We start from the raw sequence: 15,485 nt of genomic DNA on the forward strand, positions 1-15,485 counted from the left end.
TTAATACTTTATTAAATGTATAAACATTACTTTATCCATTCAAGTAGTATTATTATTTTACTAGAGGAGGTCAAAATAGAGAGGAATTGATATACAGTCAGAGAGGAAATGGAAACTCAAAGGAGTCAGTGTAAAAACCTAAACACAACAATCCCTGCTAGAGACACAACTTAAGAAAGCCAGAAGGTGAAGATGCAGTGACCATGTCTACATGCCTCCTGGAGAGAAAAACAACAGCTTGAAATGTACTAAAGTTACCACCACCTCCTCCAGGAGGTCCACATAGGCATCAATTACCATACGCAATGACCAGAACAACTGGACTATTGTTCCCACAAAATGCCTTGGCCCTTTCAACATAGTCCTTCTGTGTGACTTCTTCCAAGGGTTGAGTATTTTTAAGCCACTACAAGTTTATAGGTTGATTGTAGTTTGAGACCCACACTGTACCTGCATTGTGAATTTCCTGTAAAAATGACCCCTGACAATAGGTCTGTGCCTTAAACACTGAAGAACATTCCTGAAAATCCAGGGCTATTCTTCTCTCTTTTTTCCCAGAAAACTTTCTGAACTTCTTTTGTTTTGTGACTTCATTCCTCAATGTTGTGAGTCAACCAACATGTTGCATTTGACATCAAACAAGGCAGGATTATATTTGTCCTATTTCAATTTGAATATGAAATATCTGCTAAAGGCCATGTTCCAAAGCCTTTGTGTGAAGTTACTTGCTTGCTCTGAGTTTAAGATTTCCATGAGTTTTGGACCTCTTCATTCTAGCAAATTGCAGATTTATTGGTGGAAGGAGGTCACTGTTGTGCTGTAGCACTATAGGCACCATTTCTAACTCTGTATTTGTCACTGCTGCCCAGATGCTACTACATGGCCAGCTTTCCTCTGCAACATCATTCCATAATTGCCAATTTAGGTCAGCTTTCATTCAGCTCTATTGTTTTTGTTTTCCTTTAATAGTCTTTCTCTCTCCCTTGTTTTTTTCATTTTTCATTTTTATTTTTGTTTTTAAAGACATAGTCTCACCTTGTAGTTCTGGCTGGCCTTTCATTCACCATGTAGGTTAGACTGTCTTGCATATGTGACCATTCTCCTGTTTCCGCCTCTTTAATGCTGTGGAAAAGAGGTGGGCATCGTAACACATGGTGTTTGTGATTTTTTCCCTCCTTTTCACTATTATTCTTTCATTTCAGGGGCACTGACATTTAATCCAGATGTTTGCTTGTGTCAGTAAATCTTTCTGCATCTTGAGGTGAGTTTGTGAACAACAGCATAGGAATTCAAGCATCCAAAGTATAAATTTGGAATTTAAATAGCTGAACCACTTGTATACAGACCCTTCCCCATTTCAGAATCAAAACAAGTGGCCCTGAACTGGAAAGTTAAGCATTTTTAAAAGAGAGTGTCACAAGAGACATCCTGGTTGGAAACAATTTAGCTCAAATCTTAAATGAATTTTTATTTGACACCTGTATCCTGCTTCTTTTTTTAGCAGGTTACTTTTTTTCTTTGGGTACAGCTCCTTTTACTTTTCTCATGGAACTTAAATCATGAGTGATTTTTAATTTTCCTGGGTCAAATACAGAGCACGAGATAGATGCAGGGCATGAGATGGCATCTTTTGTGCCAAGCTACAAAACAGCTGAGCTACAGTGCCAAGCCTGAATATTTTCAAGGGTAAAGAGCACACAATGTTTTAATACTTCAAAATTTGTGATATTCATTCTTATAATAAAGAATGATCTTTAGTCATGACAAGCTAAACCCACCAGGTCCTTCATTGCTTTCCACTAGTCTTTTCCTCATCATCCTTAAATACAAGACTTTCTGAGTTCTTAATGCTAATGCTCACATTTGATTCATATTCCTACCTGTGATATCTCCTGTTTCTGCTGGTAGTCTAGTCTGGCATCCCCGGCCCATAAGAGATAGAAACAAATCTCGTGATTCCCTACACTCCAATGATGTTATGTGTTAAATTAAACACTTTTCCTTAAAGGGAATAGCAGTTAATGAATACATGTGTATCTCATGACTGTTTCTTCAGGTTTCAAATAACACCAGTAATTCTTTCAAGTGTTAGGTGCACACCTGTAATCCCAGGACTTAAGAGGCTGAAGTAGGAAAATCAGTTTGAATTTACTGGACTAAGAGGTGAGTCCATAGTCAGCCTGAATTGCATAGGGAAATCCTGCCTCAAACAAACATAAAAAAATATCATATTATTGTAGATATCCTTGAGAAGAAGGACTCAACAGTTTGAAACTCTTAGGATCATACATATTAGGTTTCATCTGGTGAATATAAGAGACCAGTAAAACTACTTTCAAGGATATGGAGAAAACTCAAAAAATCTTGTTGCAAATTGTCATATAGATGTAATGCATTGCCCAACAAAATGACATTAGGATAGCTCACAAATGTAGAGAAAACATTTCTAAAATTCATTTGGAAACAGAAATGGTCTAGATCGCCAAAATAATTGCTGGGCAACAAAGGCAAGTCTGGAAGCATCACAATTCCTGACTTGCTATAATACTAGAAAGCTACTGTCAGAAAATCAGCATAGTTCTGGCAGAGAAACAGACCTGAGAATCATCCAAAAAGACTAGAAAATGCAAATAGAACTACAAACACATTCTGCTACTTGTCTTTGACAAAAGAGCCAAATAGGTTCAGTGGAAGAGAGATAGCCTTTTCAATAAACTGTGCTGAAGAAAATGACATTCCTCATACCAAAGACTTAAACTGGATACATCTATCACAATGAAACAAATATAAGTCAAAGTAGATGAAAGATCTAAATATTAAAACAGAAACACTAACGAGACTTCATGACCAAAATACACATTTTAAAGAATCAACCACCAGGACCCCATCTTATTGAAAATATTTGTACATCAAAAGAAATCACTAACAGAGTGAAAACACAATGCACAGAATGGGAAAGGGATATTTTTCTATTTTCTGATAATCTCTTCAATATCCTTTTCCAATGCACTATAAATTTCCATATGTAAGTCCTTTACTTTCTTTGTTAGGTTCTTTCCAAGTATTTCATTTTCTTGGAGGCTATTGCAAAGGGTCCGGTTTGTGTAACTTCTCTCTTGGTGAGTTTGTTGATTGTATACAGAAATGTTATTGATTTTTGATTGTCAACTTTGTCTGCAGCTACATTATTGAATTTGGTTATTAATTCTAGGACTGCTTTGGTAGAGTTTTTGGCATCTTCTATTTAGAATATCATATCGTCTGTAAATAATGATAATTTAACTAATTTCTATTATATACTTATTCTTATTTCTCTCTTTTGTCTAATTGTTCTGCCTAATGTTTCCAGAGCTATATTAAATAGGAGTGGTCATAGTAGTCATCCACGTCCTTTTCATAACTGTGGAATGAAAGTTTTCAGTTATTCTCCATTTAGTATGATGCTGGATTTTCGTTGTCACTGTCTGATTTTTTTTTTTGTTTTGTTTTTTTCTTTTTTGTCGGTACTGGTGATCCTAATCATGACCACACAATTGCAAGGCAGGTGCTTATTCCACTGAGCTAAATAGCCAACCCCATCATTTTTTGATTTTATCAGCTTGAGATAAAGGTCATCTGTTGTTATTTAGTATAGGGTTTTTTATCACGAATCAGTGCTTGACTTTATCAAAAGCTTATTGTGCATTTATTGAGATGATCACCATGTGACTTTTATTTTTGCCTGTGTTGGTATGACATTTAAATTTGTTGATTTGCATGTACTGAAACATCCCTGCCTTCCTGGGATGAATCCAAGTTGTTCAGGTTTTAAAATCTTCTTGATGATTTGTGACATTCACTTTGCTAGTATCTTGTTAAGGATTTATGCATCTATGTTCATTAGGAAAACTGTCTTATAGTTTTCTTTTTCTGGTTGGGTCTTTCCTCTGGTGTTAGTATCAGGGTAATACTTGCCTCCAGGAATGTGTTAAGGAGAATAGCTTCTCTTGCAAAATTATTAAACAGCAGTGGTCTTAAATTTTTTTCTACATTTATTGCAGAATACATCAGTAAATTCATCAGGAACTAGACTTTTTTATGTTGGTCATTTGCTTTTCTGTTGACATTGTTTTTCTTTTTATTTTAATGTGCTCATGAGACAGGCTCTCACTATTCAAGTCAGGCTGGCCTTGAGCTCACTTTGTAGCCTTGTTTAGTGTCAAACTCACAACAGTCCTTTACCTCAGCCTCCCAAGTTCTGGGATTACAGCAATGCACCACCATGCCCAGCAGCTGATGCATTTTTAATGAGATCTTCATTCTCATTAACTGATACTGTGTTTTCTAGAATTTTTATAATTCTTGAATCAGATTTGGCATTTCATATGTATCTAGGAATCAGTGCATTTCTATATTTTCTAACCTATGAAAGCATAAGCTTTACAAGTAGATATTGATGCTCTTCGGAATTTTCACAGGATCTATAGTTATTTTATTCTTCTGAATCATCAATGCATGGTTTTCAGTCTTTATTTTTTTCTTTTATGACATGGTTGTCCAAGGGTTTATGAATTTTGTTTATTCTTTCAGTGAACCACCTCTTTGATTCATTAATTCTTTGAAGTGTTTTCTTTGCATGAATTTCTTGCCTGGTCTTATAATTTCCTCCTTTGTATGGGATTTGTGTTTGTCTTGCCATTCTTCTTCTGGAAGATTGAGATGCAACATTTCATTATTTGTTTGTGTTCTTTCTATTTCCTGATGTGAGATTTGACTACTATAAATTTCCCTATTCGGACTGCTTCCATTGAATCCCATAAGGTACAGGATTTTGCGTCTATTTTCTTGTTAGGTTGTAGGTATTTTTAAGTTTCTTCCTTTATTTCACCTGTCACCCATTGGTTGTTTTGGAGAGTTTTATTTAATTTCCATATACTTATGAAGTTTTTGCAACTTCTTTTACCATTATTTCCCAATTTAAATACATGCTTAAGAATACTAGCCTTAGGCTGCAAAGTCAAGCAAGTAATACAAGGATTAAGTTGTTTTTATACCTCCATTGCTATCAACTCAGCATGTCCTCTAAACCAGTCATACGGTTGGTGGTGGGATGAGGTGATTGTGGTGCTCCTCTCCCAGCCAATGCAGTGGTTAGGTCACAGGAAGTGTAAGTTATTTTCTTGCTTTTATTCTGAGAACCAGAATAGCTTCCACAGAATCACAACATGAACACATTGGCTAGTTTCCCCTACTATTCCCCACCTGACTTCCACCAGCTCACAGGAAGGGTAGATTAGCTTTCTATTTCTCCTCTCAGGCCTGGAATGGCTCAGAATTGTTAATTTTGTCATCAGCATGACTTAGTGGAGGCATATCATAAAACCTGCATATTTATGTGTGTGTCCTACAGGAAATAATTCATATGTAGGTCATTGATTGAAGTGGAAATGTCTTGAGGAAAGTTGTGTCATGTAAGAGGATTTGGCATTGGTGAACCAAAAAAATACAGTGGAATAGAACAGCATCTGTATACATAAATTGCCTTAAACAGATTTGATAGTTGGTCTTGTCATCATCCAACAATACCGTATTTCAGTGCTGAGTCTTTAAAATAGATACATTTTATGTTTCATGTTGGGTTTTTTTCCTAGAAACCAAGACACCAAAATGGTGTACCAAAAAGGCTCTAAGAAATGAGAAACACAGCATGGTCTTCAGGGTTGCAGGAGGAGAGAGATCCTTGGCAGAGCTCATCACTCTTCTAGTGATGAGCTGGCCAACTCATGCTGGCAGGAGTTGAGTGGAAGAATCCTGAACAGGATCTTGGGAGAGGTTCAAGACCCCCTCAGAGCAACAGAGGATCCCAACTGCAGAGAACTATCCCACACAAAGTGTCTAGGTGGCCTCAGCTGTGGCCTATCTTGCCCCCTGAGGCATCTCTTCATTCTCAGTTCAATCATGCGTGTGCCACATCACAGCCCTGCATGAGTATTCAGCTTCAATGGCTCCAACATAACCCTCCTTTTTGTTGGGTTGATACACAGATGGGTGACCTGCAGAAGATGGAGAGGCTGTGTTAGAGCTCCCACCACTGCACAGTCCATAGGTTCATAATGGTAGTCAGTTACCAGCATAGCCAGCAATTGTCAGAGGATGTGGGTGATCTGAGATTCACCCACAGACAATGTTTTACATTGCACTGTACCTCCAGAGGCCAGACTTTTCTGCAGAAGGTTCAAGAACAAGGTAACATAAGGACTGCACTAAGGACAATTGGTTCATTACTTCCTATCAAGGCCAGTTAGGTCTACTCAAGAACAATCTTATAACCATGCATAGCTCCTCATATGTCTTCTGTCAGTGTCAGCCACCTGGAAGAGTTAGGGCCACTGCTTAACCACGTTGATTTCTGGGAAAGCTTAGCAGATTTTTCTGGTGACTCACGACTCTCCTTAGGCACACCTTGCATCAAAGTTCACTTTCCTCTGTGGTCTCATCATCTTCCTGATCAGAATACTAGGTACTCACTGAGTATCTTTTGATAGGGCAAGCAGGGCAAGCAGGGCAAGCAGAATTTCTTTTACATCTAGGGTCTCCTGCAAGCTTTAAGCGCTGGGGCCAAAATATTGGCTATCCATTTAGCCCATCTGTGTCTCTCATTTTTGATCTCTAAACCTTAGCCATTGGACATCCAGAAGAAAAGATTGATAACAACATGGTATATTAGAGGCAGCAAGCTTATTTGAGAGTATAGTGAGCTTATTCAATGATTGCTTGTCCAGTGGCATTATAGGGGATACAAGTTACATGACAAACGTTCCATGTGGAACATAAGGAAGCCAAAGCCTGTGAGGTATATGCTGGACCATTGTGAGTTTTAAGGAAGAAAGATACCCCCATCACTGCAAATGTAGTCAGGAGATGTTGAACTACATGTCGGGCATATTCACCATGCAGTGGTGAAGCCCAAATAAGACCAGAAATTGTATCAACAGAAACATGAAGAAATGAAAAAGAAATCAAGAAACAGTGTGTGACATGCTTACCAAGGGTCATTGGAACAGAGGCCATGAGAGTTGACAGCATCACAGGGAAAAGTGTGAGGCATGGCAGCACAATGGAAACCAGTGGAAATAAAAGCTTTAGCTTCAGAAGTTGGAATGTGAAACAATTTATGCAAGGAACAAGCTTATTGTTGAAAAAAGGCATGGCTTTGCTTAGTGTTATCAAAAAGAGGGTACATTACAGAGTAAGCCCAAGGCCAGACTGAACTGCATAGGGAGAACCTGCCTCAAAAGGCCAAAAAAAAAAAAGTGTGGAGGCCGTAGAGTATATGCAATCCTTGATCAGAAATAGCATTATCTTGCAAAAAGCCAGGTAGGTGTAAATGACTACATATATGTAAAGGAAAAAAAGCAGCATTGTGAGGGCAAAGAAGAATCTGTAGATGTAAAAAAAGACACTAAGTGTGAGTCCATTGCCACAGGAGAGATACAAACAGAAGATAACTTAGATGAAAACAGAAGAAATAAAACAGAAGAAAACTAGCTCACTTCTTAAAATCCATGCTCCCAGTGCTGGAACACCTGTTCACCTCCAGCACTCCATGCCCTCAGGACATTTCCCCGATGTTCTGTGCACCTTGAGCACTCCTGTATGGGCAGTTTTACATTCTGCTTTACATGTATGAACAATCACAAGCTCAGCAACTTTCAGCACCTTCTTACAAGCCAACTGGGCAAACAGGCAACTGATATGTGGACAGACTGACAAATATAAAATCAGAGTAAACTTGAGCATATCATTAATCAAGCTGAATTATAATACTTTCTTACAAATTTAGAATTTAAAACTACAAATAAACCAGTTGGATTTGTTATACACCAACTAGCATAGATCTGGTATAACAGGATACAAGGCTTGATTCAGGGAGAGGTGAGATGGTAGAATTATGTTGAGTAGCCTGCCGTACCAACTCATTCCATGCAGGGAAAACACAAGAAGCAGAAATCCACACAAGGCCTTGGCAATAACATAGAAGCATCCCATCTTACCCAGTTCAGTAGGGGCACTTGACGCTGCCTACATGGCTCTTGGGGTGTTTTATATAATATAAAATGCTTTGTTAGAGGTATACCCTCATGAAAATGTATTTGAATCAGAGAAGAAGAAAGCCTTGTAGGGAAAGACAAGTAACTGACAGTAAATAGCACCATGGACAGAATAGTAAAACTTGTGCAGGAAGAGCATTTTTCTCCTGTAATTGTTTCAAGAGAGGAGATTTGAGGGAATAATGATCTTGTTCAATGATAGTGTGGCCACTGGGATTAGAGGGGATACAAGTTACATAACAAATTTGCTATGTGGGACAACAGGAAGCAAAAGGCTGTGAGGTGTAGGCTGGACCATTGTCAGTTTAAAAAAGGAAGATATGCCCTTGACAGCTAATGCAGCCAGGAGATGTTGAATTACATGCTGGGCAGATTAACCATGCAGTGCTGAAGCACAAATAAAAACAGAAAATGTATCAACAAAAACTTGAAGAAATGAAAAAGTTTTAAGGAGGAACACTGTGTGTAGCATGTTACCATGAGTGGCATTAGAGCAGAGGCCACGAGAGTTGACAGCATCACAGGCAAAAGGGGGAGCCATGGCAGCACAATGGAAACCAGTGGAAATAAAAGCTCTAGTTGCAAAAGGTGGAATGTGAAACAATTTGTGCAAGGAACATGCTGATTGGTGAAAAAAGGCAAGGCTGTCTTTAGTGTTATCAAATGAGGGTAGACTACAAATTAATCTCAAGAGCAGCCTGAGCTGCATATAGAGACACTGTGTCAAAAAGACCGTGCCCAAAAAAAGAGGTAACACAATATTCAGTGTTTGATTATAAGTAATAGCATTATCATATCAAACAACAGGTAAGGCTTAATGACTACCTATATGTCAAAGAAAAAGAGGGGCATGTGGAAGGCAAAGGGGAGCCTGTAGGTGCAAAAATGAGACATTAAGTGTGAGTCTATTGCTACAGGAGAGATAACAAGAGAAGATCAGTGTGGGATAGCATTCTGTACACAAAAAGAGGCAGTAACTAAGTTAAGGACTTGGTATGAAAAAAAATTTGCAAAGCAAGGATAACACAGAGAGCTCACTGCATTGACAAGAGGTTTGTGGTAGTGAACACAGGTGTTTCCAAGTATTATAAAAACATATGTTACAGCTTCATGATGGAGGGTCCCATCAGTGAAGACAGTGATGGCACTATTTAAAGTGGTGCTAACCAAAAAAGTTTGAAGAGAAAAGGCAAGTAAGGTAAATAGAGACAAAATGTGATCATGGGGCATATCAATAAAAATGGAACCAACGTAGACAGCCAAAGTCACTTGCAGAGGATTTTTTTTTTTTGGTCCCAGGGATCAAACTCATGACTGTGCACTTGTAAGGCAGGCGCTCATGCCACTGAACTAAATTCCCAGGCCTGCATATTGCTGAGTAAACAGCAGATAACAAAAAGGAAAATTCAGCCTTGGTAAGTGGTAAGACAGTATTGATTAAATCAATTCCAAGGACTATAGGTGTTCCAGTACATCCTCAAGAGATGTGAGGGAATAGCATTGGCAATGGGAAATAAAGTATTGCTAGGTGAGTGGAGTAAAACAAAACCATCCTCTCCAGTGTGTAGCAAACTTGAAAAGGAAAGGTTGTCAATAGTTACAGAGAGGCTTCAGCATTCATCTCCCAGGGAAATAGCAGTAGCCACCACAGTGGAGCCAAATGCTTGATTTCCATGAGTAACATCACAAGTTTTAGAGGAGACAAGGCAAGACAATTAGCTGGGCTACAGATTCAAAAAAATTAGTTGAATGGGTAAAAGAGTTTACAACTGAAGCAACAATATGACTTTACAACCAGCATCAATGAGGCCAAGGACAACAAAAGTGTCTCTTTTTTGATGCAGGTGAACAGGAAAGAACTGGCCAGCTGTCTCAGGAGGTAAAGGATCATGAAAAGTAGTAGGAACCTTCTAAAGCATACCAGGGAACTCCAAGCTAGTGTCAGGTATCATAGAAATATCTTTTAAAGCATTTGTGCACCTTTGGTTTGCATTTTTGTATGTTAATTGCTTTAACAAGATATAGGCTACTGGGTCTGTGGATTTAGCTCAGCAGCATAAGTGCCTGCCTTGCAAGCAGGAAGTCATGAATTTGATCCCTGGTACTAATAAAAAGGAAACAGACAAAAAAAAAAAAGACAGAGGCTACTGCCTTGTTGTTCACCTGGCATTCAATAGCTTTATTTAATCTTCTATGAAGGCAAGGCAAGGTTCAGTGTCCTCCTGTTTGATAGTACTAAAAACCTTGTGTGTCTACTGCTTCAGGGATTCTTTTTCAAGGTTTTAAAGCAATTTGAGGATAATAACCTGACGGTGGCAATGAACTTGTTGGCAAATGTCTGAAACATCTCTCTACCCTCATAATTCAGCAGCTCCTATAGGAATGTAGCAATCAAAATTATTTATACCTTGCATGTCCTCAGCACCAGTATGTTCTTAAGCCACACCTGATGTTGGGCTGGAGTGATAATAGCACACACTAAGACTTTCCAGTCCAAACGTGTCATTTCACAACCATGAATGATGCCCTCAATTATGTTAATTACCAAAGTACTTTTAAATCCATACTCCTTGACAGTCATTTTAAACTCTTTATCTTTCTTGTTTTTGTTTTTTGGAACATGGGATTGAACTCACAAACTTGAGTGTGTCAGGCAGCCACTTAGGCCACTGAGATTACCACCTGCTCCTTTTAACTCTTTAAATAGAGTATGGAAAACTTTCAAAGTGGGGCTCTTTTCCTATTGATACAAAACAGGTCATCAATTAATTCTCCATGTTGTTTCCCTTCTTGGGCCATCTTTTGCCTGGGAGGTCCAAGAGGTGAAGAGTTGCCCAGATGTTTTACAGGGTTTGCATATTTTGGAAGCAGCAGCAAGAGGAGGTGGAAAAGCAGCACAAGTGAGGCATCCAGGAAAACAGGGAAGCCAACTGTGTGTTGTTCCATGTGCCTGCCTGTCAAATGTCACCACATCCCAGCAAAGATACCAAGTGTGCAAGACAGAGAACAGAGCTCAAGGTTCCTCAATGCAGCAGTTTATGTATGTTTCTCCCAATCTGCCACAGTGACCACATCAACTTCCAAATAACAAGGAGAATGATCATGAATTTCCCACAAGATGTGCACCAAACTATCCTCGGAAGTAACAATGGCTCCACTTCCTAAGGAAATGCAGTTCTGCATTATGTTTCTGTTGCACTTCAGACACAGAATTCTCCATGATTTGATGGGTGAAGGGATTTTTTTCAAAGCAAATGAAAGGATTTTCCAAAGAAAGTGGAATAGAATGCTTCGGGTGTTGTATTCCACCCTAGGAACTCGGCAAAAGTAAGTTACACTCTACATCAGACATCTCCACTGTAGAGTCACTGTTCAGGCAACAAGATTTTGGGTTCCATTCCTGGATCCACAGCCCCTCAAACAGGTTCTTGGCAAAGGGCCAAAACAATGAAACAAGTGACACAATCTTTAGTACTGCAGGAGAAGTAAAATTCTTGGCAGAGCTCATAAGTCTGCTAGCTACCTGGCTGAATGATGCTGGGTGGCAAGTATTTAATCAGAACCAGAAATGAGTTTAGTGGACAATGGAGGAAACCTGAGCAGGATCTTGGGAGGGGTTCAAGGATCCCTCAGAGCAACAAATAATGCTAATTTAGGAAAACTATCTTGCACTATCTGTCCCCCTGTAATGTCTCCTCATTCCCAGTTCAGTCATGCCCAGGCCATGCCACAGGCTTGCAAGGGTATTCAGCTTAATTGGCTCCAACATTTGTCCATATAATTACATCAATCACAAGTGCACATCACTCAGGTCTCATTCACACTGCCACTTTCTCTCACTCACTGACCTGGCCTTTCAGTTTTACTGAATACTGATAGAACTGCCCTCTCTCATCACATTTATGCTTAGGGACTATGCTCAACAGAAGAGAATTTGTCAGTCTGAGCCATGAGATGATGAGGACAGAGTAACACTTTTTTTATGAATACTATTTCTAAGCGTGCGTAATATTTTTAGACCAAGTGAATATGAAACTCACAGTGGTGATAATAAGGAAAATTTAAAAGTGCAAGACGCTGTAAGAAAATGAGAAAAAGCAGTGTGAAACTCACTAGCGCAAATGAAGAGTAAAATTGCATTTTACCTAGAGTTGCTTGAATAACACAAATAGGTTACCCAGACAATGTAAAAGCAGCATTGATGGCAGAAACAGAAGTTTGAAGCAAAGACATGAGGTTCTCCTGACCATAGAGATATGGCATTGTTACACACTGTACAAATGTAAACTAAAAAGGAGAAGAGAGGCTCTGAGATGCTTATCCCTCTTATGCTTGTAAAAGTCTAGTAACATGTTGCAGAACCACTTAGATTCAAGGTTGATTCTAGACGGAATAAGCGGAGACTACAGTAAATTTCCATGAGTTCAGATAGGTCTATAGAGTTATAATAATTGATTATTGGGAACTCAGATTGTGCATCCTACATTTTTTTCACATCAGCAAAATCAGTTAAAGATATGAGAGACTTGCAAATTATATTTTTTCAGAACAGAACAATTTAAACAACACAGTATTTCACCACAAGACAACCCCATATATCAGTAGCTACCATAATTTCTCTTTCCTTGAAATAGTTGAGTATACCTTCATATACAATAGTATCAAACATAACAAAATAGTATAAAACCATTAAAGAGAATGAAATTATTACAGGGCATTCAAAACCAAATAACAGAAAATGGAAAATTGTTACCATATTATCTCATTATTTATAAAAGATTTGTTTTTACTATCACACATAATTAAATCCAATAAGATAAAACATGATGTAACCAATGGAAACAGAAGAACAAACGCATGATAGCACTTCAAAGCAAGATGATATTAAATTAGCCGTGGCTATTATATTGTCTTGTTTTCTTAAATATAGCTGTTCATACCATCACAAATAATAAAATCAAACAACCGAGGATAAAACCATTTCAACTAATGAGTGGGAACATTATAAGTCTCCAAAGTAATGTAATGGGGAATCATGATTACCATAAACTCTTATGTACTCTTACCGGTTCTTACACTAGGGAGAGTATACAGTATTTATACATGTGAGTTTGGTTTCTTTCATGTATGAGTAAGGTCTCAAGTTGCATCCATTTATTTATAAATATCTCAATGCGATCATTATTTATAATGGAGTGGTACTCCATTGAATTAAAATACCACAGATTTTTATCCATTCCTCAGTTTACAGACACTTAGGCTGTTTCCAAGATCTGGCTGCTTTAAAATTTGTGCTGCTATAAAAATGGGTGTACATATATCACTGAGGTATGATGATTTCAGTTCTTCTGAGAATATGCCTAGAAGTGGAATTGCTGGGTTAAGTGGGACTTCTTATCCCAGTTTTTTGAGAAATCTCCATACAGACCCCATAATGGTTTCACCAGTTTAAACTCCCACAAATGGTGCAGGAGAGTTCCATTTCCCCACAGCCTCTCCAGCATTTGTTGTTGGTAGTTTTCTTGATCCTGGCCATTCTTTCAGGAGTGAGATGGAATCTCAGTGTGGTTTTAATTTGCATTTCTCTAATGAGTAATGATGATGAACATTTTTTCATGTATTTATTTGCCATTTGTATTTCTTCATCTGAGAATTTTGTTTTCATCTCAAATGCTATTTTTGGATTAGAGCTTTGAATTTTGGGAGTCTGATTTTTTTTAATTCTTTATATATTTTAGACAGAAATCCTTTGTCTGAGCGATGGTTCACTAAGATTTTTTTCCAGTTTGTGTTTTTTTTTTCTGTGCTGCAGATTTCTCTTGACATGCCCAAACTTTTTAATAAGATGTGATCCCAGTTGTTGATTCTGGGAAATATTTCCCATGTGGTTTGATTCCTGTTGATGAATTCTCTACCTATTCCTATTGTGTCTTCAAGAATTGTACCCTATTGGGCTTCCGGGAGAACATGGTGGACAGATAGCAGCAGCTACAGAGGCTCTCTGAAAGACTCGGCTTAGAATTCAGGAATGGTGCAGACTAAGGAGTCATAAGCAGGTGGAGATATGCTCTGCTGACCCGGAATGAACTGGGCTCAGAGAAACCAACTTAGAATGCAGTCCTGGTGCTAGAACAGGAACAGAGGGGCCTCAGTGTGGAAGCTGGAGCCCATGCCATTGGAAGCCGTGATTTGGGTTTCCCACCATGCGGGGGCTGCATCTACATCAGCTCAGCAGGGAGAGAGACCTGAGAATGGGAATCGGTGAACAGAGTCGAAAACAGGATGGGCAGCAAGCTGTGCATTGACTTGTGGTGAGGTGAGTGAGAGAAACCGACACTCTCCTACAGTTTAATGAGACTCCAGCAGAAGACATTCTGGGACCGGGCAGACTTGCGGGAGCAGGGCACTGCAGTGACTTCAGCTTCGTATCCCCCTCTCAAGCGGGATTGGTGAGAAGTGCCTAGCCTATGTGACGCTGCTGGCAGAGACCCAATAGGCTAGCACAACCCAGACCCCAGAGCCTGAGGGGTGGGCTCTGCATAGGCTGCCTGGTCTACAGTTTCCTGGTGTGCTGCAGTGGGCAGGAACACCTAGCCTGAGCAATTGGATCAGGCTGTGGATGACAGGGAGGGAAGCTGGGCTTCCTACATAAGCTTGCCAATATAAGTAACAAAGAATATGGGAAGAGGCAGCAACAAGAAAGGCTCCTCGGCCCCCAATCCTGAGAAACAGGCAATAGCAGACACCACACCAATAGACATAAAGCGCCATCTAGAGAGCCTCATAGATCAGTTCAGGAATGAAGTTATTAATGACCTGAAGCTAGAAATAGGCAGAATAGTTAGAGAAATGCTGAGCACCACCCAAGAAAAAACAGGTGGTGGAATGGAAAACAGAAAAAGGGGAGAATTGTTTGATGGAGAAAATAGAGAAAGCATAGAATACGTGACGCAGGTTCAAAGGGACTACCAGGAAACTAAAAACTATATCGAAAACTGGCATAACAGCTTGAAAGAAACTAAAGACAGACTATCTGAATTGGAGGGCAGGTTTGTAATATGGGAGAATGAAATGAAAATCTTCTTAAAAGTAACAAAGAAACAAACAACAATAATACAAAGACTAGAAGATGATAAGAGGATCCATAACTTAAGAATTAAGAACATAAAAGAAGAAGTAGGGACACAAACAAATGAGCTACAAAAGCTACTCACAGAAATAATCCAGGAGAATTTTCTTAATTTAGCAAAAGTTAAAGATACTCAGATGTATGAGGCATACAGGACTCCAGCCACCTACAACTCAAACATAGCAACACCCAGGCATATAATAATAAAAATTCCAGAAATTCAATACAAGAACAGAATATTAAAAGCTGTCAGAGACAAGAAACAG

At 38.9% G+C, this 15,485-nt stretch overlaps 1 protein-coding gene across 9 annotated transcripts in view; it reads right to left on the reverse strand.

Moving 5' to 3' along the window:
• LOC106025896 (zinc finger protein 709-like) overlaps window positions 1-15,485 on the reverse strand; it is a 121,651-nt gene that overhangs the window by 31,154 nt on the left and 75,012 nt on the right. Inside the window, exon 1 of one of the 9 annotated variants that reach the window (XM_063243201.1) lies at window positions 1,036-3,835. The exons of 5 other annotated variants lie outside the window; for them this stretch is intronic. The gene's annotated coding sequence lies outside the window, so the exon portion shown is untranslated. Of the gene's footprint in view, window positions 1-1,035; window positions 3,836-15,485 lie in introns of those variants that run through there. 3 more of the 9 variants (XM_063243192.1, XM_063243198.1, XM_063243191.1) reach the window with 3 other exon arrangements.

Source organism: Cavia porcellus, unplaced genomic scaffold, assembly GCF_034190915.1.
Source record: "Cavia porcellus strain 051 isolate PalLab524CR breed Dunkin Hartley unplaced genomic scaffold, mCavPor4.1 scaffold_34, whole genome shotgun sequence".
NCBI lineage: Eukaryota > Metazoa > Chordata > Mammalia > Rodentia > Caviidae > Cavia > Cavia porcellus.